Source organism: Schistocerca americana, chromosome 8 (genome assembly GCF_021461395.2).
Source record: "Schistocerca americana isolate TAMUIC-IGC-003095 chromosome 8, iqSchAmer2.1, whole genome shotgun sequence".
NCBI classification, from domain to species: Eukaryota; Metazoa; Arthropoda; class Insecta; order Orthoptera; family Acrididae; genus Schistocerca; species Schistocerca americana.
Genome location: NC_060126.1, coordinates 364240142 through 364264238, shown reverse-complemented (window position 1 = coordinate 364264238; position 24097 = coordinate 364240142). Strand labels below are relative to the sequence as shown.

General features: G+C 41.8%; 1 long non-coding RNA gene across 1 annotated transcript in view; it reads left to right on the top strand.

Annotated features, from left to right (window-relative positions):
• The first annotated feature begins 8748 nt into the window (after positions 1–8748).
• The window catches only part of LOC124545400, a 134726-nt gene continuing 119377 nt past the window's right edge, over positions 8749–24097 (top strand). The window contains exon 1 of the long non-coding RNA XR_006967615.1: positions 8749–8874. This is a non-coding gene — a long non-coding RNA (uncharacterized LOC124545400). The remainder of the gene's footprint in view (positions 8875–24097) is intronic.

Here is a 24097-nt window from a genome sequence, read left to right as displayed (position 1 = left end):
ATTGTTGCCAAACTTCAACAATTGTTTCGTGCGTATCGACGTCGAACCATTCAAGACCTTGCGGATGAAGTGGGTATTGGTTATGAGACATGTCAACGAATGTTGACTGATGAATTGGGCATGCATCGTATCGCCGCAGAATTTATGCCAAGGATCTTGACTGCCAATCAGAAGACACAGCGTGTTCAAGTGTGCACAGACCTTCGTCAGACAGCATCTGCTGATCCACCCTTCTTGTCATGGGTTATCACCGGCGACGAGAGCTGGATTTACGGTTATGGCCCAGAGACAAAACAACAATCGTCCCAGTGGAAGAGCCTGGGCTCTCGAAGAGCCAAAAAAGTGAGTCAGGCGAAGAGCTAAGGGAAGAGCATTATCATCTTTTTCTTTGGTACCAAGGGAGTTGTGCACAAAGAATTCGTCCCACCCAACCAAACAGTGAATTCCGTATACTACTGTGACGTTTTGTGACGGCTCCGTGAAAACGTGCGGCGACGACGCTCCGAACTTTGGCGTTAAGAGATATGGCTGCTGCATCACGACAACGCGCTCTGTCACACGTCCTTGCTCACCAGGACCTTTTTGGCAAAAAACAACATGGTGTTGTACCACACCCACCATACTCGCCAGATTTGGCACCTTGCGACTTGCGCTATTCCCAAAACTGAAACTCAAGTTGAAAGGCTGTCGGCTCAACACTCTAGAGAGGATTCAAGAAGCATCGCTGGCGTTGTTAAACCCCTCAAAGAACATGACTTCCAGAAAACGTTTGACCAGTGGCAAAAGCGCTGTGTACGTGCGGATGGGAACTACTTCGAGTTTGATGGTGCCTATTAGTCCTAAGGGAACGTTTTCAACAGATGGCAGCACCTGTCCCAAAAATTTTGGATAGTACCTTGTACGTCCATGCCAGAGAAGTGCAGCGTCATACTGATACGTGGTCTGATACCGCCAAATTCTTTATATTATAAATTTGTCTCGATTTTTTAATCACTGAAATAACATCACATATACTCTCAGCCCGTGAAGTTTCATTTCGTTTCCTTCCAAGCTTGTGGCTGCTTCTTGTTTCTTTGTTAGGCAGTTCATATCCTTAAACAAATACCTACTGGGATTCGACTATTAGTGTCAGTGGTGTCGAGAATCAGTAGAAATCGTTAAAATTGAACAAATCTCCAGGCTACGATGGAATCCTTGTCAGATTCTATGCCGAATCTGCGGCTGAGCTAGCCCCTCCTGTAACTATAATCTATCGTAGATCCCTCGAACACGAAACCATGCCCAGTTCTTGGAACAAGGCACAGGTCACACCCGTCTACTAGAAAGGCAGTAAATGTGATCCACAAAACTACCGTCCAGTATTGTTGACATCGCTTTGTTGTAGACTCTTAGAACATATTCTGAGCTGAAACATAATGAGGTATCTTGAACAGAATGGCCTCCTCAGTGCCAACCAGCCTGGATTCCAAAAACATCGATCATGTGAAACCCAACACGCACTTTCCTCACATGACACACTGAAAGCTTTGGATCAAGGCAGCCAGGTTGAGAAAGTGTTTCTTGAGTTCCTTAAAGCGTTTGGCTCAGTACCGTACCTACGTTTACTGTCAAAACTGTGATCATATGGGATATCAAGCGAAATTTGTGACTGGACTGAGAACTTTTTGATATGTAGGACACAGCATGTTATCTTGGATGGAGCTTTATCGTCAGATGTACAAGTAACTTCAGGTGTGCTCGAGGGAAGTGTGTTGAAACCTTTGCTGCTCACGTTGTGTGTTAATGACCTTGCAGCAAACGTTAATAATGAAATCAGGCTTTTTGCAGGTGATACAGTTATCTATAATGAAGTTCTATTTGAGAGAAACTGCATAAATATTCAGTCAGATCTTGGTAAGATTTCAACGTGATCCAGAACTTGGCAACTTGCTCAAAGCACTAAGAAATGTAAAATTTTCGACTTCACGAAACGAAAAACAAATATTGTATCTGATCAGGTTAAATAAATAAATAAATAAATAAATAAAAATAAATATATCATCAACGAGTCACTGCTGGAATCGGGCAAGTCGTAGAAATACCTGGGTGTATCACTTTGTAGGGACATGAAATGGAATGATCACATACGTTCAGTCGTGGTTAAAGCAGGTAGTGGACTTCGGTCTATTGGTAGCCTACTGGGGAAGTGCAGTCAGTCTACAAAAGAGATTTCTGACAAATCAATCGTGAGACCGCTTCTAGAATATTGCTGAAATGCGTGGGATCCACACCCGACAGACTAACAGGGAATGTTGAACGTATACAGAGGAGGGCAGCACGAATGGTCAAAGGTTTGTTACATCCGTGGGAGAAAGTCACAGGGACACTGAAGGAACTGAACTGACAGACTCTTGAAGACAGACGTAAACCATTCCGAGGAAGTCTATTAACAAAGTTTCAAGAACGGTCTTTAAATGAGTACTCTAAGTATATACTACAACCCTCTACGTATGGCTCACATAGATATCGTGAGGATAAGGTTAGAATAATTACTGCACGCACATAGGCATTCAAACAATCATTATTCATTCGCTCCGCACATGAATGGAACAGGCAGAAACCATAATAACTGGTACTATTGGAACCACCCTCTACCATGCACCCCACGGTGGTTTGCAGAGTATGGATGTAGATGTAGATGACTTATTTATGTTGAGAACTATCAGTACTCAGCGATGCCAACAGTCTTCCTGTTGGCGTTTACTACTTGTTTCTCACTGGCTGTGTTTGCAACTTTACTTGGTACTCTGGCTGTGATGTTGTTTTCAGACTTAACATCTACATCTGTCTCCAACATCAGCCATTTTACACGCATCATTTGGAAGTTATGCTGGCATAGCCAGCTAAGCACGAGCAGCAAGAATATCCAAAGTACGTGAAAATTATCAGGCCTCAAGATCACCACTCCACGTCTTCCAAGAATTTCTAAGACGGAGAACTGAATATCTTCAGTTCACGATTTGTATTTTATGTACGAGTGAAGCGGTATTCACACAGAGAGGGGCGGTACTAGCAAATCACTACGAAATTCACACGTAGACAGATGAGGCAATCATGGGAGAAAAGCTTAAGGTTCGGTGAAGTATCAATGTGTTGACAGCAGTTTTGAGTGACAGGCTTATAGGGCCACACAATTTACCGGAAAATGTAATAGTTGCTCTTATTCACCAAATATCGTGTAACAATTCTCGCGCTGTTGGAGAACGTTACCCATTCTGAAAGAAATGTCACATGTTTACATGGTACAATCGGAAGTATCCTCTGCCATGCACTTCACAGGTTTTCAGAGTATAGATGTAGTTAGTTTTTGCCGGACGATGCATCATATTGTTTCTACAATCCTTACGGCAGAACCTAACAAAAGTGATTAGTAAGGAATGGTTTGGTCGAGGAAGTCCAGCAGCGTTGCTTCAGTCATCTAACCTTAATCGCTCATATTTGTTGCTATGGATTCATCGAACGATAATGGTGTATTCCACATCCAGCGACAGCGTCCACACTTCACAGAATCGTGTGCCTCTTCCATGTGACCAAATCCAGTGGCAGCATGATTTGTTCATATGGATTGGATTCGCTATTCGTTAAGCATGAGGGTCGATGACTGTGAACAATGTCCAGATTCTTATAGTGTCAATAGACATATGTCTACCGTAGGACAACATGGCCTACAGCTCAACAATTATTTGTTTCTGGTAATATGTTTTCCGCACCGTTCTTACATATTTGGACCTGTATTATAACAACATCGCGGAGTTCCTCTACACGCGTAGGCAGTGCTGGACGCTACCACAGTTATTTCTGTGAAGAGTTCAGTCGTGCATACTATACGGAAATGAAGTATTTTTTTTTAAAAAAATCTAGAGCTGACAGAAGGAGCTCAAGTCATCTGTACTCATGGAAGTACGAGGTGTTCGTTTTGAGTACCATCATGGCTTATTCTGTGACGTTCTCCTTCAGATCAGCGGTTATGTCCTATACATTAGTGTTTTATATTTTTAAAATTTCGATTATACGTAGCCTTGATAAATCACAATATTTAACGAAAATAAGGAAATTATATATATACATTTTTAATCACGTCTTCCTATGTTTTTAAAGTAGCTCCCCCTCCCCCCTTCGGCCCTTACTGCAGATACACACAGATCTAATAGAACTGGAAATGCCATGTGGCTAGGGCCTCCCGTCGGGTACACCTTTCGCCTAGTGCAAGTCTTTCGAGTTGACGTCACTTCGGCGACTTGATTGTCGATTAAGATGAAATGATGATGATAAGGACAACACAACACCCAGTCCCTGAGCGGAGAAAATCTCCGACCCCGCCGAGAGTCGAACTCGGGCCGTTAGGTATGACATTCCATCGCGCTGACCGCTCAGCTACCAGGGGCGGACACAGATCTAACAAGACACACAGTCGTAATACAAAGAACACTTTTCCACTCGGACTGGAGAATCGTATTACCTGAGATGCACGCTACTCCTGCTTACGGACACAAATGATTTCAATAAGCTGAAGGTCGTAGGTTACTTTTTGCAAATGTATTATTTTTAACATTTAGATGACACAAGTGCTTGGGTGCTACTGTTATGAACTTTCACCTTAACTCTCAAAAATTAGACCCTGACGGGGGAACTGCAGAGTCCCACTGGTATCCGACATTATGTTTAAATCCGTTCAGAATGGCTCTGAGCACTATGGGACTCAACTGCTGAGGTCATTAGTCCCCTAGAACTTAGAACTAGTTAAACCTAACTAACCTAAGGACATCACAAACATCCATGCCCGAGGCAGGATTCGAACCTGCGACCGTAGCGGTCTTGCGATTCCAGACTGCAGCGCCTTTAACCGCACGGCCACTTCGGCCGGCTGTTTAAATCCGTTTTCACGTGGAAAGCCACGTAGTGTCTACGGCCGTACGTTTTACAAAAACATTAAAGGAGACAGAGGTGTACGATATCGTAGAAGATCAGATAACTAGAGACGAAACGGATGCTCGGATGAGGAGGTTGGGAAGGAAACGGGCTGTGTCTTTCTCCTAGGAACCTACCCAGCTTGCACCTGAAGTCATTTCGCGAAACCATGAGAAACTTAAATCTGTATAAACCGATAGGCACGTCATTGTCCCTGCTTCTGAATGCGAATGAATGAATTAAGAACTGTTCAATACTCATTTTGAAGTATAGTTTGTTCAGTAATTTTGACCATGGCACTAGTTTTTTCGGTCATCAGTTTGTATTCTTAGCACACTCTATATTAGCATGCACAATAAATGAACTGTAGGCTATTTGATCAAAGGAATCTGGACACTAATGTGTAAGGCCGAGCGGTTCTAGGCGCTACAGTCTGGAACCGCGCGACCGCTACGGTCGCACTTCGAAACCTGCCTCGGCCATGGATGTGTGTGATGCCCTTAGGTTAGTTAGGTTTAAGTAATTCTAAGTTCTAGGGGACTGATGACCTCAGAAGTTAAGTTCCATAGTGCTCAGAGCCATTTGAACCATTTTTCGAACCAATGTCTAATGCAGAATTGACCACTAGATATCATGGGAGGTGGACGCAGTAATATAGAAGGAGACAGCTAAACCAAGACCAGGCAAAATGAGATTCTCACTCGGCAGCGGAGAATGTGCTGATATGAAACTTCCAAAAGGTTAAAATTGTGTGCCGCACCGAGACTCGAAATCGGGACCTTTGCCTTTCGCGGGCAAGTGCTCTGCCAATGATTGTAGGAGACGAGGTGCTGGTAGATGTAAAGCAGTGAGGAAGGGGGCGTGAGTTGTGCTTGTGCAGCTCAGTTAGTAGAGCACTTGCCATCGAAAGGCAAAGGTCCCGGGTTCGAGTCTCGGTCCGGTACACAGTTTTAATCTGCCAGGAAGCTTCAAGACGAGGTAGACCTGTACTGGCGGAGAGGGGCCGTCGTGCATTGCGGACAGTGGTTGTAAAATTTCGTATGAAGTCAACTGAAGGAAAAACTCGCAAGTTCTAAAGTGCTATCAGCAGTTCAGCTAGAGCGATGACTGTGCATAGAGAATTAAAAAGAATGAGGTACAATGGTGGAGAAGCTCCTCATAAGCTACACATTTCGGTTGTAAGGAGGAGGAGGAGGAGGAGATTAGTGTTTAACGTCCCGTCGACAACGAGGTCATTTGAGACGGAGCACAAGCTCGGATTAGGGAAGGATGGGGAAGGAAATCGGCCGTGCCCCTTCAAAGGAACCATCCCGGCATTTGCCTGAAGTGATCTAGGGACATCACGGAAAACCTAAATCAGGGTGGCCGGACGCGGGATTGAACCGTCGTCCTCCCGAATGCGAGTCCAGTGTGCTAACCACTGCGCCACCTCGCTCGGTATTCGGTTGTCATTGCTAAGAAATGCTTGAGCTAGTATAGGGAACAACACCACTGGACAGTGGACGACTGAAAAAAGTGTGATTCGGAGTGATGCATTACGCTGTACCCTGTGGCATTCCGTTGGAGGGGTTCCGGTTTGATGAATATCTGGAGAACGTTATCTGCCCTCTTCTGCAGTGCCAACAGTGAACTGCGGAGAGGTGGTGTTAAGGTATATAGGTGTAAGGGCTATTTTTCTTGGCTAGGCTGTGGTCTCCTTTTTGCGCTTAAGAAAGCACTAAAAGTGGAAGGATGCGAACACATTTTACAGCACTGCGTATTGTATGCGGTAGAGGAAGGTTCTGGGGACGATGAACGTATCAGCATGAAACTGCACTGTGTCATAAAGCATCCAGTGTGGTGCATTCCTCAAATCGACTGGCCTGTCCACAGTCACCACCTACATCTAGTGGATTTAGAAAGTCGAATCCGCTCCAGATTCCACCATCAAAAGTCAATATTTTCTCTGGTTTCGGCTCTTTAGGAAGTATAGGGTTCTTGGCCTCCACAAATGTTTCGGTGCTTCATTGGAAGCGTCAATAGCACAGTTAAAGCCGTCATAGAGGCGATGGGAGGACGCACGCCATATTAAGGTCAATTAACAGATGCTTGGTTATATTTGATCAGATAGCATAAGACAGGTGAAATACCCTCAGACTTCAAAGAGAATATAATAATTCCAATCCCAAAAAAAGCACTTGTTGACAGGCGCGATAACTACCGAACTATCAGTTTAATAAGTCACGGCTGCAAAATACAAACACGAATTCTTTACAGCCGAATGTAAAAATTGGTAGAAGCCGACCTCAGGGAACATCAGTTTGGATTCCGTAGAAATGTTGGAACACGTGAGGCAATACTGACCCTACGCCTCATCTTAGAAGATAGATTAATCAAAGGCAAACCTACGTTCTAACATTAGTAGACTTACAGAAAGCTATTGACAATGTTGACTGGAATACTCTCTTTCAAATTCTGAAGGTGGCAGGGGTCAAGTACAGGGAGCGAAAGGCTATTTACATTACGTACAGAAACCACATGGCAGTTATAAGAGTCGAGAGGCATGAAAAATATTCAAATGTGTGTGAAATCTTATGGAATTTAAGTGCTAAGGTCATCAGTCCCTAAGCTTACACACTACTTAATCTAAATTATCCTAATGACAAACACACACACCCATGCCCGAGGGAGGACTCCAACCTCCAACCGGGACCAGCCGCACAGTCGATGACTGCAGCGCTCCAGACCGCTCGGCTAATCCCGCGCGGCAGAGGCATGAAAGGGAAGCAGTGGTTGAGAAGGGAGTGAGACAGAGTTGTAGCCTATCCTCGATGTCATTCAATCTGTATACTGCGCAAGCAGTAAAGGAAACGAAATTTGGAGTAGGACTTAAAATCCCTGGAGAAGAAATAAAAACTTTAAGCTTTGCCGATGACATTGTAATTCTGTGAGAGACAGTAAAGGACCAGGAAGAGCAGTTGAACGGAACGGAGGATATAAGATGAACATTAACAAAAGCAAAACAAGGGTAATGGAATGTAGTCGAATCAAATCAGGTGATGCTAAGGGAATTAGATTAGGAAATGAGACACTTAAAGTAGTAAATGAGTTTTTCTATTTGTGCAACAATGTAACTGATGATGGTGGAAGTAGAGAGGATGTAAAATGTAGACTGGTATGGCAAGGAAAGAGTTTCTCAAGAAGAGAAATTTGTTAACACCAAGTATAGATTTAAGTTTCAGGAAGTCTTTTCTGAAAGAGTTTGTACGGAATGTAGCTTTGTATGGAAATGAAACGCGGACGGCAAGAAAAGAACAGAAACTTTTGAAATGTGGTGCTACAGATGATTGCTGAAGATTAGATGGGTAGACCACGTAACAAATGAGGAGGTACTGAACAGAATTGGGGAGAAGATGAATTTGTGCCACATCTTGAGTAGAAATAGGGATCGCTTGGGAGGACACGTTCTGACGTATCAAGAGATCACCAATTCAGTACTGGAGGGAAGCGTAGAGGGTAAAAATCGCAGAGGGAGAGCAAGAGATGAATACACTGGGCAGATCCAGAGGGATGCAGATTGCATTACTTACTCCGAGATGAAGAAGCTTGCACAGTAGCAAGGAGAGCTGCATCAAATCAGTCTCTACATTGAAGATCACAACGACAACAGCAGTGTTTAGTTACAGATATGTGAATTCTCTCACAAATAAACATAATTAAAATGAAGTCTGAATGTTTATCTTTGTGTTTTCTTTGTAAATTTGCAACATTAGCGATATGTGTAAGTGTGAAGTACGTGTGCTAAATAGACGTTCCCGTTTACAGTGTTGGTGTTGATGCTGACTTGTCAACAACGCCATCATTCTCACTTGTAATGGAGTCATCTGTTACACATCTGAACTAATATGGACGGAGGTGCATAGAGGGCGTCCGTGCCACTTACAACAGGTAAGTAACACAACACCGTTTACAGATTTTATGATTTCTATTTTTGGAATGAAATCTTAGATGACCATTTGTTACAAGTTGAAACTGTGTGACACCTAAGGCTCGGGAAATTCTGTGCTTCAGACTGCACTTTCCGATGACACCTGACAACTCGACTCAATTATGGCAGTTTGCACTGGTTCGTCTCGGCATCTTAGAAACTCCACAGAAGTACTCCTGCTTTGTTGTTGGGGTTTTCCTCAGTATTCTCTCTCCCAGAAGTTCTAATCAGTACAGAGCGAGATGGCATAGTGGTAAGACACTGGACTCGTATTCTAGAGGATGACAGTTAAAATCCCTGGTCGGTTATCCAGATTTGGGTTTTGCACTATGTCCCTAAATCATTTTGGGGAAATGCCGCAATGCCTCCCCTGAAAAGGCACAGTCGGTTTCCTTTCGCATTCTTCTCTGATCAAAGTGTGTGCTCTCTAATGAAATCTTCATCAACACGACGACAACCATAGCATTCATTCTTTCTATTCCGACTGACAAACACACCCTGGTAGTGAAACTGGTAGCGCCATGCTGTCGAAAAGTAGAGTATGAGTTCTAATTCCAATTCGGCATCTGTATTTAACTTCTAACAAATTATCGTCACAGTTAAAAAAGCTGCTAAAAAGTAGCTATGCCTTATATCATAAACGTTAGTACCTTTTCGTGCAACATTAGACCATGTTTATTGATTTACTAGAACCTAATATTTACAAATAGTTATGAGAAAGAAAAGTAAATCAGTAATGGCCATATCAGAAAAAGACGCAGCTTAAATTCGTCAGTGAGGAATAGAATAATGAAGATAATGTGCAGGACGTGAATCTGCCCTGTGGAACGTGGTAGAAATGACAGCAAGAGATAAGACGAGAGAGAGAAAGAGAGAGAGAGAGAGAGTGAGAGAGAGAGAGATAGTACACGCAGAAGCAGTGGGTCAGAAGTAATGAATAGAGAAGGAAAAAAATAATGTCACATGACTGATTCAAAAACTAAAAGAAAGGGAAGCGTATCTAGGAAAAGAAGAAACCATTTGACCTACTGTTAGATGGGGAGAATTGGCCGTATACGTCAGTTTTTTAGGAAAACCTTTACAAGACTTTTAAAAGAAAGTACACTTGGCACTGAATTAAGTGCATAGTGTGGGGCTGCTTGTTCCAGAAGCAGATTGCATCAGTGTAGAAGTAGATTGGCAAGTGAGACTTCGCATTTCGATTTTGATGATATTATAGGTATTCGATCTGTGATACAAGGCGCTAGAGGCACACACCTTGAGAAGCTTACGCGGTAGGCATAGCCTATGTTAGTCATATAGCTTGTCTAACCGCATCCATCCGAACTCTACACTAGTATGGTCGAAGAGACGGATGCCGCAAACGCATGGATCACATCGTACTGGTGATTGATCAGGAAAGCGAATGACTGCACAGATTTCCGGCTCGCACCCTGTGGAAATAATTCACGAAATTTCTCGAGGGAACAAAAGCGATCTCGTGAAGTGTTGGATCACGTCGCAATGGTGGAGGTCCGACAAAACGAATGTCTGCACAAGATTCTGCCTCACTCTCTGTGGAAATATCTTCCAAAACTTATGGAGGGAACAGAGGTGATTATAAATCTTCCTGAGCGTGCCTTTAGTATTTCATGTCCAAATGAGATGATCACTTAAGCTACTTAGATTCTTAACCATTTTCAGAAGAATAGAGAGTAAGTTCACAGAGTTCACCTCTAATCAACTTCCATGAGATACTAAAACCGCATGGGTCTTCTTTGCATTTATTTTTAGTCCAGCTTGGTGCCTACTTCAACAATGAAAAGAGAACACAAGATCAGAGTTTAGCGTCGTGCCGATCGCAGCTAAAGCTTGGAGCGCGAAGTACGGGGAAAGAAATGGTCTATCTTCCTTTCCTGTCTTAGAAAAGCTAAATCTGGTTGTCAGGGCGGAGATTCAAACTGCCGCTCTCCTCAAAAAGAGTTTAGTGTGTTGTCCAATGCTCCTCCTTGGTCGGTCTGAACACTTGATAGGGGGCGGTCGGATAGCATTGTACACGTAAACTTTATCAAAGTTATAATTTTTCTGCAGGTTTATTTGAAACAAAACAATACTATTATGCGCCACTTAACATAATAATAAAACTCAATATCATTAAAATATATGTTCATTGACTTTACAATACTTTTTCCACCTTCTGTAATTTAAATGTTTGGAGAATCGTATCGGGCATCAAATTGCGATGTGTAGGAAAGTCATTTTTGCTGCAAAAGTTTTACGTTGATCATAAATGATTATAAACTTCGACTTCTCCGTCATCTCACCTAGTTTGACAAAGAATCTGTCTGCTTGCCCCTTACTCAGTCCTGCTGCTAGCTGTAAACTCGTAGATTCGGCTTTCCTTAGCCGTACGTCTTCATGCCGTTTCATAAAATCGTAGTCCTTACCCGCTTTCATATCTGTTTACTGAACCGAAGATTTATTTTCATTTACCCTGCATACATATTTGTGCACCAATTTTAAGAAATCATCTGTTACTTTTTCAGCAACTGTGTTGTATATATATTTCAACATAATCGTACAATACTATTTCCTGTTCGTCACTCTGTGTTCTCGGAGAAAATTTATTATTTCCTAAAACAGATTTCAGAGCCACTTCCTTATTTTCCCTAAAGTTTTAAGTTTATCACCTCTAATGTACTTCTTGGAATAGAATATTCCTCACTCAATCCCCTTATTGTCATTTCAAGTCGTCTCACTCTTTCTACAGCTCTTAATCCTAGTTATATCCTGACTTCTCTCTCTTTGCCTATTAAAGAAACAAATCGAGAAATCTTTAGTTTTTTTGTTATCTATTTTGTTCCCCCACAAATCACACAGAAGCGCGAAACTGTCAGAGAATATCCGCTGTGCGATACAACCAGGTATTCCCTTACACGTCATTATGCATCTTAATGGATGTATTGCCATTATTAGGTGTAGCAAGTACGAGCTTCTGGTAGTCGTCGTCACAGAAACGGTTTTACAAGAGAACAGTACGAGCGACATATCTATCACATACAAGGAGAGCAATAATGGAGCCAGTGCCGACCTCTTTTCCACTCCTGAGAGAACGTGCCTTCCAGTGCACTTTCTGAGCCCCACAGATAAGACGCTGGTGTCTGTTTATCAAACAGCTACTGAGCACACTAAAATTACGTACCAGACATGCTATTCGTCGCGGCCTTTTGTTTTCAGCCCCCAATCAGACGATAAATCTTGAGAGCTGATTTAAGGTCCATTGTTTTAATCCGTCAGGTACTTAATATGAAATTTGTTGCCTTACTTTCTTCGGTAAAAAGAATTTCCTTAGGTTAAAATATTCCGTATCACTTACATACATATGGATATGATGTCATAAGCTCAAAATAGGGATAGGGTGGAATGTGCGCATTTTCTGTCCTCGCCGTTTTGGAGTAAAATGTGAAAGTATGCCATTAGTTATTTCATCCACAATGGGTACGTAGATCCCTGTGGCTATTTCTAATGTCGCTAGTCACTAATTTCGACACAGTAGTTTCGGTCGCGTAACACAACTGCTGTGGGCTTCATAATATATTTTACAGTTTTATGTACAGCCTATAAACTTGCATCAACACTCACAGATTGTATGCTTACGGAGTGCTACGATCGATCAGGGGAAAGAAAGCGGTATACGATCTTCAACAGTAAAATAGTTATGTGAAAACAAGAAGACTTCATTAAGCACCACAAACACGAATAAAAAACGACAGAAGTGCATTCCACTGCATGGCAAGGTCAGAAAACGCTTATTTTGAGACGTTGTAGCCTATTAACTAGTGTAGTGAAAACTTTTGAAATGTGGACTCTGATTTTTGGGCATGTTCTAATAAAAAATATCCAGAAACAAATTAACTTCCATGTGAGACGAACTGGTCGCAAAAATGGAGAAAGGCATAAGTTTTACAAATTCTAGGAACATGTGTGTCAAAAGTTGGTGTAACGCCATGAAAGCAAGCTTATACAGTCGTTCTTAATTTAATGATTATAATAAGGGCATACAAAAAGTATATAAAGAATAAAATTTGGTGATACATGAAAATATTGTCAAAAATCAGCTATACATAAATCGTAGGCTGATGAACGTACGTAAACGTGTTTATCGTACCAACACGCACACCACGCGTATAAGACTGGTAGAAAACTACTTTTACGAATGAGGAAAAACACGCACACCATGCGTGTAATACTTGTAGAAAACTACTTTTACGAATGAGGAAAAACTACTTTTACGAGGCCGCGACGGCGCACTTGAGAAACAAGGCATGTTAAATGAGCGTCATCTATGGCTGATAGTATTATTCTCTGCGAACATAAAAAAAACAAAGTGGTCGACGAAAAAGGAAATACTAACGCCAGCAGTAATATTTTTGTCAATGACGCAATATAAAGTAAACATACATCTGTAGCCTAGGGCGTTACCCACGCTTGTGCAGTTTCAATCATCTCGGAGATACCTATGCGAATGCTGGTAGTGGAAAATAATTTCACTACCAGTACTAGTCCGGCAAGTGAAGGGGAGATGGTGTCCTTTAGTTCCTGGTGAAAGAGAGATGGTGGCCTTTAGTTCCTGGTCAACTACAACCGCAGTGTTGTATGGGCCGAGTGCATGTGAGACTGTTTGTTGATCATGGTGAGAATGGTGACGCTGAACTCGGATGCCCCCTTGGTGCTTTTCGAGAGGGGCACAATATTTTCTGCCATTGGATTTTACTCTCTACCATCTCACTCATCACCGGCAACAATACAGACTCATTGTTAAAAGCTCTGTACGTACTAGTCACAGTCACCTACTCGCAGACTGAGTGTGGAGGCTAAGGTAGTGTACTAGCATTCTGGAGTTCGGCGGTCCAAATTCCTAAGCTGTCATCAAGATTTAGATTTACTGTGTTTGACCTAAATCGCTTCAGCAAGATCCGGGGCGGTTCTATCGGCAGAGCCGATTTCCTCCATTATCCTTCATGAAACCGAGCTCATGTTGTCCGACTTCATGACCCAGTCATAGGCGAGACCCTAAATCCTAATCTTCTTTTCTTCGACTGGTATACTTACGATACGACACATTTTGGAAAGGAAGTTCTAAGGTGCACGAAGGAAGAGCAATCTTCCCATGTAAACAGTTCAACGTGGCTATCTGAATCTCTCAACCAATTACGTCATCAATTTTTAAGTGACATACTGTGTTAATAGTAATGGCTCAACATTTTCGCCTCCGGAATTCAAGGAGAAAGCAAGTGATCTGATAATAATCTGTCGGACATGCCCAAAGATTCCTGGCATTTGTGTGAAAATTTAGAAAACCACAAGTAGCTTACTATCAGTAATTTATTCATCCAATGAGCATTTTGCAACGCTGTAAGATTTCTTAGCTCAGTATAAGAGAGAAACGAAGTCTTATATACAGTCTTGAAAGTATGCACACGCATGTCTATTGAGAAACAGAGGGCGGACAGTGAGCCGTGGTCTCGTAGAAGGAAACAATCCGGCACTTACCTGAAGTGAGTCAGAAAAACCATGGAAAATCCAAGTCAGGGTGACATCTTAATAAATCAACTACTTCAGCCGGTTTTACCTAACGTACAATTTTTTTAATGTTAGTACATGCTCGGGACAAGTCAGCTAAATAACATGAAAAATAATTATAGCACACTAATTATTTAGTCCCAGTTTCAATTGGACAGGGGATAGAAATCTGGCTTACAGCAAGTAAATTAAGAAGTACTACGACAAGAAAAGAAAAAAATATTTATCGAAAAGTAGATACAAGTCCCGAAGTCGTCAGTAGGCCCAAACGACGACGGCGACGAAGTTTCTTTACACTTCTCCCAATAAATGTTCCTTCGTTTTAACAGGCTCTGAATACACCATATTATTCGCACGGCATTACATAAATTAGTCTTAATTCTCGTTTCCTTGGTGGTCGACCACCTGCTTCTCCTTTCGCCAAATATTACTAAGATGTGCAGAAATCGCATTATTGTGGAACTTCGTGACTGTATGTTGATGAAGCCATCCTTAGGTAAATGTGTCTATCCTTCAGGTGCTACTAATTTGCAAGAATTAACGCTCTTCAGAAAAATAACTAAGTGATTTAGAGCAGTTAGTTGCTATCTGATTTTATGTATTTTATGTACTTGTCATTTCTTGAATTTTATAAAGTAGGTACCCTCGCTCTGTTTATGTGTTCTTGAATATAAACATATACTGTTAGTTCTTAACGTATTTATCTTCAAACAGCTCATAATGCCAAATCATACAATACAAATATCTTTGGAGTGATCATCCAGACGCGGAGAATTAATTTTGTGGTGTCCATATGCATTACCATCGTGGTCACGAGATCTCAGGACGGCGTAGGTTTGTCCATAATGCGTCCTATAAATTTTCAGTGTCATTATATCACTAGAACAGACAGATTTCCTTCGTAGGTGCTGTGAATTTGGTACAAGCGTTTTGTAGACACCATAACAATCTGCATTTGATACCTGGAATAAAGTAGTCTCTTAACTCTGAAGAGATAAAATCAACGGGTATCGCGTCACGCACCGCCACGTCAGGGTGTATTCCTTTTGTCTGTCACATCACGTCAGTTCGCTTAGCCCAGTACCGAATGGCGAAAGTGTAGTTATTAGTCACCACCCGTGATACAAAAAGTCTGAGTATAATATCAGGGTTGAAGAACTAATAATGTATGTTCTTGATCAGTTGTGGTTGGTAATGCGATGAGAAGTAAAACAACATTTCAAAACATAGATTTACTTGCTAGGGAATTTGAAGGGTGTCCCAGAAAACACCGACAAACTTTAGGGACAGGTTCCTTCTACAGAAATAGGTAAAACAGTCTAATAAACATGGGCTCTTAATGCATACCTCAAGAGGTATGAGTAGTTGTTCATATTAGATACTATGAATCAGATATCTTCTCCTGCAAGGTCTTTGCTTTTCATATTTTGAGAGGAGGAGGTGCTGACGAAAAAAGAAAAAGGAAAAGAAAATTGATGCTTTAAGAGCTATGGTCACTTGATCATTTTCACTAGTGTGAAACACGACTGTTCTACTGAATGAGTGCTCATAGCTCTTAAGATATGCTTCTTAGAGCCCATGCTTACTACACTTTTTTTCATACTTTGGTCCATATTAGCTCCTCCAAAAATATGAACAGCAAAGAGTTTGCAGTGGAAGAGATGTTTTTCATACCATCGAATGTGAACAAGTGCTCACGTCTCTTGAATTACCGTATGCACTTTAGAGCGCTTGTTTACTAGACATATTTTCTTGTTTTGTTGTAAGGAACCTGTCCCTAGAGTTTGTCGGTGTTTTTTTGAAACATCCTGTATATACATACAAACACATCAAACAATGGCTGTGAAGAATGAACGATGCCTGTTACCTTATTCACTGTGCTTTTTTTCTTTCCCTTTGCGGAACTAACAATGCCATAAACAATTGCATTTTTCTCCCATCATTAAAACTGACCGTTCCATTTAAAATGTTACGTAATAGGAACCGCCTCGTGAACTTATATTCTTGTTATATACTTTGTGGGTGTCAGCTCTGTTCTTTTATTGTAAAATGCGAATAATTTTTCGCTTTGAGATAACTTACCTCGCATGTTTAAGAACACTCAATGGAAGAAATATCAAAGTCGCCAAAGAAAATTTGCAATTTGCCACGAAAAAAATCATAGCGATAAAATAAATATTATGAAGATACAAAAAAAAAAAGGAATTCCAATACTATAACACGAGTAAGCAAGGTGAAAATAGGTTAATTTACGACGTCAGCAGACGATGGTACTGTCAAAACTTTCATCCCGAAAATCCTTGACGTACCGTGCCGTGAAGTAACGTGACACGATGGTTCATTCACCTACTTAATATGCCAAATGAAGATGTCGGTTTGCCCAAGCTTATTTGCGTTATATCTTTGCTTCTGTTTATAACGTTTTTGTATCTGAAACAGCTGAATAAAAAAAGCAGTGGAACAACTCGAGCCCTTAACTGCTGTTTATTGGGCACTGCAAGCGGGTTGTCCCTTCAAAATTAGATCTTCACCCAGTACTTTTGAAAGTACTGTTCAAAATTACCCTTATTTACGACGTAACTTCATAATAGTCGTAACAATGCGTCTAGACAAACTTTTGTTAGAAGCTGTTGACGTACGTCCGCAATTTACTATAAGTGTAGAAGAAATAATTTAAGCAACAAAAGGCAAACTTCGGCCAGAAACGTACTTGCAAAGTTAAGTAGCCGATTATTATTCTTAACCTGCAGCTTTTGCATGCATTCTAAAGTGAAGGGATACTATAGTCTTTTTGAATACACGGGTTAACAGGCGGATTTCTATTTAATATAATTTATTTCAAGGGGTAGTTTCCAGGATTACTTGCAAGCGGTATTAAGCGCTCGTCTGTCATGGCACCGGATATGGATTTTGTTTACACCGTTGACAACAACAACGACAAAAGTGGACAGCTGTATAACTTACCTTCCTCGGCATCCAGAGCTTCATGAACGTCAGTTTCGCGTTTTGTGTTCGCAGACTGGAGCTATACTTTTTTGCCTTAGCCAATACAAATACTGAATTATGTAGTTCGTCACGACAGCATAACAGACCTCACGACAGAAGCTATAATAATCGCAGACAGTATTTGTGGATAATCCAGTTTCTGAAGCAGAGACTTCTAACGCACATTCTGTAACCCAGGAAGAGGCTACAATAAACTCTGCTGTATTCACAACTTACATGTATCGAACCACGTGTTTTTTCCTCATCATAGTTCTCTTGTTACATTTCATACAGTAGGGCATAACTGAAGGAGGAAATGAACGTTGGTCGTTTTTGCTACCAAGTTTTACACATGTCTCCTCATGACAATCCAGCAGTTCCTGAAATAGTGATTCGGCACTAAATGAAATCCAAACCACTTTCCACAGTACACAGTCTCGCAATGAACTCCAGCAAGGTAAGAGTAGTAGACACTGGGCCGGCTTCAGTTCATTCATCTGTAGAGCACTGCTGACACAGTTCACCGTTGCAAGATGTTTTGTTATCACAGCTGTAAACAAAGCAATAAGTAATTTATATCTGGCGCCACGACAGCTGCACTCTCTTGCAGCTAATCTTGGATTCAGCTTTAAAAAGAGGTGTCTTAGCTTTTGACGTAGCCCTTACTTCCAAATACGATAATATTATAAACACTGCAACAATTACGCGTAGTTAACATCTCACTACATATTTTTCTCTGGGAATTCCATATGTGATTAGATGTATCAACAACCATAAAATATCTTTTTTTTTAGTTTAAGCTCTCGAAACTGAAATGGGAATGTGATAAGATAGTTGACAATCATATTGCGTGTAGTGGAGATAACGAATATGATGGGGAAAGTTTTCCTTCCTAAATACAGTTAGCCACATTTGAAACTGAGAAATATTTTTAAATATCGTCATTCTATATGAATATAATTATTCTTCTGTCAGATCTTCGTGCATATGAAAATTTCGCACGCTTTCATGTTAAACTCTTCCTTCTAATCGAATGTTAAGAATATTAAGACGTACTGGGCTCATTACTGTATACTTATAGGCAGGAAGTATCTCAAGACATACACATGGCAGGTTTGAATACATTTGTAATCTACTTGACAGTCGCTTTTACGGCTTCTGAACGTTATACTTAAGCTATACCCTACGTCATTCATAAAGTTCACGTTGTGTAACTCCTTTGACGTACGCTTGTGTCAGACAGGAAAGCAAAAACGTTTAAGGGTCGGCGGGTAGAGCCTTATTAAACGTAATTGATAAGACGATTATTTCACGTCTAAGGTAAATTCAGAACATTGAATATGGTTTCCATACTTACAATTAGCATAAGTTACGGTGGCCGGAAACAGTCTAGAAAGCTTGCAAGGATTTTGAATGGTAAATTGTACTGAGGAATAATTGTTAAGGAAACAATTTCGATAAACTGCACCGTTTCCGAATTAATTAGCACTGAAGTTAGCTAATCAGGATGTCGGGCGCACAGATTCAAGTGGTCAGCAAGATACAATTGGCGTGAGTTGTTCTCATAGCGTAGATGATAGCGCACGAGACTGATTAGTCTCTGTGTTTGGTTCGAGCCTTAGTACAGTCCTATGTCCAATATTTATATCCCTCCCTTTTTCGGTTTTAGGAAACCAAACTTAATACACGTTTAACGACATCGTTCCGGCGGGCCGCTTGAATTGGCGCGCGCAATGGCCTGAATGTCGACGTCACTGCAAATTAAACTGGAAACGGCGCAACGTATCGAATTTTTTCTTAACAGATATTTCTTTGTGCAGCCTACCCTGCTGCAAAATCATAACAAGATTTCCAGACTCTTTCCGTCTAACCTGTGTATCGCATCACAAGATGTTTCCAAGACAGTTACTTAAAAAAAAAAGCTTTCCTTTTAATTCTCCGGAGTGCATACTCATGTCCTTAGCAAGCTTCTTGCTAATCAGCAGTTGTCTGTGTCATATAATCAGAGGAATAATGTCTTCCGAGATGTAGAAATGATCTTACACCTTCACTGTAAAATACCCCATCTTATACTCGACTGAGACTTATTCATGTTAATTAAGTGAAACATTTATTAAAGACAAATCCGTAAAATTTTACATAAAAGTCTAAGAACACAAAACGCGCCCTGAAATATTCATAAAGCGATCAAAATAAAATCTCAGTAGTTGGGATGTACCGTAGTATTGGAAGTTCAATTCTTACTCGCCATTCAAAATTTTTTGTCCATAAAAGCATGGTCTACCATTCCAGTCCCAAATTTGTGGTCTAGAAAGTAAGTCACTCGACACGACCGTGAGTGATTCGCATCCTAGCGTTGAAAATATTTCCAGTGTTTAAATTTGGCTGCCACGAGAAGGGTAAGTTTCTGATCGTATGATAATGCGTCTCCATATTTTCTTGAGTAGGGATGGCTCTTGATAATTCTGTTGATCCATCCTTCCAGGGAGGCTGTTAACATGAGCTATCCTTCTGTTGTCATTCGTGGGAAGTAGGTCTAATTCCATTGCCACCGTATGTTACACATTTGATTAAACATTGCCGACACTGCAGAATACTGCCAGCACATATAGTCGCAAAACTCATGGCTGTGAAAGTTGTTATCGTTTGACAGCTGGGGCGACACAAGCTCTCGAGGTGGAAAGAAAGCAGGTCGCCTCCTAGAACTACATACGACGTAGAAAGCGTTAGTTTCGCGTCCAAGTTCTACGAACTTTACGAAATAGTATTGTGGTGTCGCCTCCCAAGTGTTGGTCAAATGTTAAGAGATGACAAAATAATCATAAACATGGCTAAAACCAAAGCACAGTCAAAAACCAGCGTGTTCATGAAGAAATATTTGCGAAATTGAAATCAGTACTATCCTCAATAAAGAAAACTTAAACACACATGGACGTATGCTCTTATGTGTAAAGATGGACACCATTTGTCGTTTGGGTCTGCTTTGTAGTCCTTAGAAAACCAACTATCAAAAATACGTCCTTTGTCTTTATAGTTGTTCTATGTGATACGAAATATTGCCTATCAACATTACGACTTTATTGTTACGCTCTAATTACACTACAGTTTTCTTAAAAACATATCTTACGGCAATAATTGTCTAGAAATCTGCAACTGAAAAAAAATCCAGGCAACACGATGTCGTCAAATGAAACTATTATACGAGTACTGCAAGTAAAATTTGACAGCGTACACGGCTTTACTGCATGCCGTAGTATAAGAACATAAATTACTAATGCAGAGATAAATATAGAAATTATCTTTTAGAAAGAAAAGTATATGGATGTACAGAAATCTGTGATGTACTAAGAGACAGATGCCGTAAAGTGAGCGTAGACTGATATAAAGCAACATATTTGTTCTGCCCGCCCGGTTAGCGGTCTAACGCACGGCTTTCCAGAGTGGGAAGGAGCGCCTCGTCCCCGGAACGAATCCACCCGGCGGACTTGTGTCGAGGTCCGGTGAGCCGGACAGACTGTGGGTGGTTTTTAGGCGGTTTTCCATCTGCCTCGGCGAATGAGGGCTGGTTCCCCTTATTCCACCTCAGCTACACTATGTCGGCGATTTGTGCGCAAACAGGTTCTCCACGTACGCGTACACCACCGTTACTCTACCACGCAAACGTAGGGGCTACAATCTCGTCTGGTGTGAGACGTTCCCTGGGGGCGAGGGGGGGGGGGGTGTCCACTGGGGCCGAACCGCACAATAATCCTGAAAGAGTGGTTCGGTGTGGGGCGGCGGAGGTGTGAAGTGGACTGCGGTAGTCGTCGTGGGGTTGTGGACCACTGCAGCTGCGGCGGGGTCGGAGCCTCTCCGTCGTTTCTAGGTCCCCAGTTAACATAAAATACAACATATTTGGCAAACAGTGATCTGATTGAGATGTGTAATTCAATTAAAATGTAAGTAATATCTCATTTCCTTCAATGAGAGGAAGTCAGTGATAGTCAAATTGAGATCACACATTAATGTGACCACCTGTCGAAGCCTGAACAACCAGCTTTTGCAGCGTGAACCGCTGCGAGACACACAGGAAGAGATCCAGTGAGGTTCTGGAAGGTACCAACAGGGACGTGGAGCCTTCGGTGGCGATAGGTTTCTCAGCTGAAAAATCTAAGCGCGAACAGCCTGATCGAGGGTATTCCACAGATTCTCGATATGATGTAAATTGGGAGACTTTGGTGGCCAGGGTATCAGCATCTTCTTGATGCTTTTCAAACCACGCACCTACACTGCGAGCTGGTGATAAGTTGCATTGTCCTGCTGGTAGATTCCTTTGTGCCGAGTAAAAACAAATTGCATGTAGCGATGGACATGATCCGTAATGATAGACGAATGCTTGTGTTGACCCATTGTACCTTGACGAGATCGTCCAGGGAATGTCACGAAAACATTCCTCGGACCATAACGCTCCCTCCTCTGGTCGACAGTTGTTGGAGGATGTTTGTTCTCAGATGTTTCAACCCTTACACATCAACGTCCATCTGTGTGGTGAAGCATAAAACGTGATACATCTGAGAAGACTACCTGTGTCCAGTCGACGCATTGGCAAACAACTTCCAGCCTTCGTCGCCGATGAACAGCAGTCAGCATGGGTGCGACAAGCAGGTGCTTGCTGCGGAGGCCCATACGCAGCAACGTTCGCTTAACTGTCATTGAGGAGATACTGTTGGGAGCCCTTGTTTCAACTGGGTGATCAGTTTTCCAACAGATGCACGTCTACTCAACGGTACACATTTCCTCACCCGTCTTTTTCCCCATAATCTACAGCCCGTTGTGCACCACCGCTGACTCGACGTTGATTTTGGATAGCGCCATTTTGCCTTGCACAGTGTACTTTAACAACGGCGGCACACGAACAGTTTACAAATTTAGCCTTTGCGGAAATGCCTCCACCCTTGACCCGAAAGTCAATGGTCATATCCTTTTGGACGTCAGATAAATCGCTCCGTTTCCGCATTAAGACAACGACTGCACTGTTATCCGCGTCCCCCCTACACATTTTATATACTCTCCACTCCTAGTGCTTCCACCTGCCGTGTGTGAGTGGTTACTGAACGTTGATGTGGAACGCAGGCGATATTCATGTTAATATGACTGGATAATGACTAATGTACCTAACCAGCTGTTGTTCGTCATTATTTACCACTCTGATATACAGGGCATAAAATCCCGTCCGAGGCCTGCGATCATTTTTATGTTAATAATTGGCAACCAATGCTGTACAATCGCAATCAAGTCATGAGATGTTCAGCTGACTCTTTTATTAGAACATGTTACGCGTTTCGGGATACACCCATCTTCAGACTTCACAAACTTCAACTCCTTCCTAACCAACCAGGAGTGCAGCCTTGACATCTCAAAGGAGGTGTCCAATAACATATGACATTGTTGCAGTTATAGTCGTATGTTATTGGACACTTCCTTTGATTTGTCAAGGCTACACGCCTGGTTGATTAGGAAGGAGTTGAAGTTTGTGATGTTTGAAGATGGGGTGCATCCCGAAACGCGTAACATGTTCCAATAAAAAATGGCTCTGAGCACTATGGGACTTCTTAACTTCTGTCATCAGTCCCCTAGAACTGAGAACTACTTAAACCTAACTAACCTAAGGACGTCACACACATCCATGACCGAGGCAAGATTCGAACTTGCGACCGTAGCGGTGGCGCGGTTCCAGACTGTAGCGCCTAGAACTGCTCGGCCACCCCGGCCGGCATGTTCTAATAAGAGTCAATTGAATATCTCATGACTTTATTGCGATTGTACAGCACTGGTTGCCAATTGTTTACTACTGTTCCACGTTAGGCCTCTTAAAGCTGATGACCTCTCTGGGTCCTTAGGAAACCTAAAAATGATCCATACTGTCAATGATCCATACTGTCCACTTCCCTCTTTTCCACAGTTTATTACACTAAACATGATATTACATAAACCTATATAAGACAATACAATCCAGGTGCTGTATTCCGATGTACAGCCTGCCGCCAGCTGGCCGCATAATGTCGCAATGGATAACAAAAAAAGATGATGAATGTTAAGCTGTATGTGTTATAATGTGCTTCCACTGCCTTCACTAGGATAGACGAATCATCGGATTGCAACCTTGCTGTCAAAGTTTATTGATCAGTACGGGCTTTTATATTGAATTTTCAGTTCACACGGGGGCTGCTCTCGTGGCAAATGCTGGTGTAGTTCTCTCAGTGGACCCTAATGTATTTCTGTGAGATACATTCGCGTCGCTTTGGGTACAGAATTCATTTACTCTTTAACAGCGAAGGTTTTTGAGGAATGATTTACACGGCACTGTTGACGGTAATGGAATAACATTTTTGAAAAAAAAAAAAAGCAAAAAATAGTTTGGAAATGTACGAGCGATGTAGTGCTGCTCACAACCTGTCACGTTCCACAAAATGCGTAAGGGTGAGTATGTGGTTGATTAAGCTACAAACTTAGCCCACTACATATGCTGAACTATTAGATTTGTTAGATACATTCCCTCCTGTTAGCCGGCTGCTGTGGCCGATTGGTTCTAGGTGCTTCAGTCCGGAACCGCGCTGCTGTTACGGTTGCAGGTTCGAGTCCTGCCTCGGGCATGGA